This window comes from Austrofundulus limnaeus, unplaced genomic scaffold (assembly GCF_001266775.1).
Source record: "Austrofundulus limnaeus strain Quisiro unplaced genomic scaffold, Austrofundulus_limnaeus-1.0 Scaffold5, whole genome shotgun sequence".
NCBI lineage: Eukaryota > Metazoa > Chordata > Actinopteri > Cyprinodontiformes > Rivulidae > Austrofundulus > Austrofundulus limnaeus.
The window spans coordinates 569,996-572,212 of NW_013952407.1; the positions used below are offsets into that span (position 1 = coordinate 569,996).

Genomic DNA, 2,217 nt, shown 5'->3' on the forward strand with positions numbered 1-2,217 from the left:
ATATGTGTGTGTGTGTGTGTGTGTATATATATATATTACTGTATTGCATCATACTGATCATTAAACGTTTCATGACTGACTGTAGCTCCTGAAACTTTTGCTGCTGTTTTCACTTCCAAAAGTTTCTTCCATTTTTTTTTCTTGTCTCTGTGAATTTCAGTAAAAGCTTCACGGGATAACTCTGCAGTTCTGGCTCAGTCTTTGTCTGTTGTTCTTGGCTGGAACACAACCTTTTTCTTCTCCTCTTTTCCAGCCTTACAACCGTTTTCCTCGTTAAGCGAAGCTGAAAACCTTTCCAGTGAAATCAGTTTTTATTTCACGCTGATGAGCTTTGTGGGTGTGTTGACTTATTCATTCTTACACCGATGATCCTGGTGGTTCCCATCTGAATACGCAGAGTATGAGACAGTCGTGTTGTTTATTCAGGTAAGGGTCTTTTACCAACATTAAATGAAAAACTGAAAACAATTTTTAAATATTTCTCAAACTGCTGGACCTAATTTATGCAGCTGAATCAAGCCACATCCTGTAACGATGTCCTGTAAATGCCTTCCATCCTAATTTGGATCAAAAATTGTATTAGCATTRATCAGTTTGCCTCAGCTAATTCAAGACTGCTTTATTTATTTATTTTTTATGCTCAACTGATTGTGCAGAACTGATTGACTTACTTGAAAAGTCTGTGGGTGACAAAGTGTGCATAAAATTAAATAAAATAATGTGTACATGTCAGAAATGTGGACATTTAATCAAAAGAATTCCTCAGTTCAGTGAGTTTATGGTCACTGTGATGTAACMTCCTGAGAAAACTTTTACCCTTTCTGCTCTGAAGTCATATGTTTTAGTACCGAGCGTCTCCAGAGGTCTCTAAGAAATGCACCAGGAGGGAAACCGACGGCCTTGTTGAGCACATTTCATCTGTCTTCCAGGTCGGCCTCACATGTTTCTCATTTCTCGAGTCTTTGTGCTCTCCTGAGCTGAAAACATGAAGGAGGTGAAGCAGCTTTCACATGTGCTCTCCATCATGTTTCAGCAGGAAAACACACATCTTCTCCCGCAGCTCCGGCCAAGTTTTCAWGGCTTTGTTCGCTCTTCACTCGTGTACTGCAACTATAATTGATTGCGCTTAACTTGGCGTTCACGTTCTTCAATTTTTGAATCATTAAAACAAAAATTGGTTAGAAAAACAGTGAAGATATTTGTTGAATGACTGCCAAAGGAGGAAAAAACATGTTTTTCAGTCAGAAAACACAGCTGTAGGTGGGTCGTTAGAGTCAAAGGGCAGCACAAAATCTTTTCTCCAAGTTCATAAATACTCCTAATATGATTTGGTGTGATAAGTTTTGTGTAGAAGCTACACGATGCTGTTTGATCTTTTATAAACTTGACATGTGGCACTGTGTCGACTGTTCTTACTCTGACAAAATGCAGCCTGAAGAAATTTAATCGTCGCTCGCGGAGGAACCTCCAGCCCGTTTATGTTTTCCTCTGCGGTTCCTTCTCTCCTGCTTTAAATTAGCACCTCATAACCAGACACTACTGGAAACACAAACACAACCATTTGTATTTTATTGCTTTCTTTTCTGTGAGTTATGTGTCACAGTGTAATGGTGCACACTTAACGCCAGCCTTTGTGGTGAACCTTCAGGGGTACATTATTCCAAAACATTTCTCAATAATATGGGAGATGTTTTGGCCCTAGAAAAAAAACTTTTTACAATCCTGTACTAAATAGTAGTCATTTTATACAGTATAACTGAATTTAATASAGTGAAAATAAATGAAAATGTCAAAGTAGGGACAATATTATTATTAGTCAYGTGTGGAGGAAAGTATGAGGGCAGGGGCGGTTCTAGGGGCGGGGCCACAGGGGCATTGGCCCCAGCTGAAATCTGATTGGCACCCTGAAGTGCCCCTGTCCTGTCACTCATCTGTCCTTTACCTGGGGGTGATGATGGTGTATGTAGTTCCATGTTCAAACACTAGTTGAGCTAATGAGTCAAATAGAAAAGTCCAGAATGAAGCAAGCTCACAGAATTCTTCTCTTCTTAAAATGTGAGCAATTCTGGAAAAAAGTATTTCAGCTGACAAATGATGGCTGGATTTTCTCACATGTGTGTTTGAAAATATTTTATCTTTGTACAGTATGAAAAACTGGTGAGGAGAATTTACTGTGCAAGATTTTTGGTACCACTTTACAATCAAGCTCCCCTTGGC

At 39.2% G+C, this 2,217-nt stretch overlaps 1 protein-coding gene across 2 annotated transcripts in view; it reads left to right on the top strand.

The window, feature by feature from the left end:
• The window catches only part of cilp (cartilage intermediate layer protein, nucleotide pyrophosphohydrolase), a 50,384-nt gene that overhangs the window by 36,477 nt on the left and 11,690 nt on the right, over positions 1-2,217 (top strand). The window contains exon 1 of one of the 2 annotated variants that reach the window (XM_014026211.1): positions 272-426. The exons of the other annotated variant lie outside the window; for it this stretch is intronic. The gene's annotated coding sequence lies outside the window, so the exon portion shown is untranslated. Of the gene's footprint in view, positions 1-271; positions 427-2,217 lie in introns of those variants that run through there. 2 annotated transcript variants of the gene reach the window in all.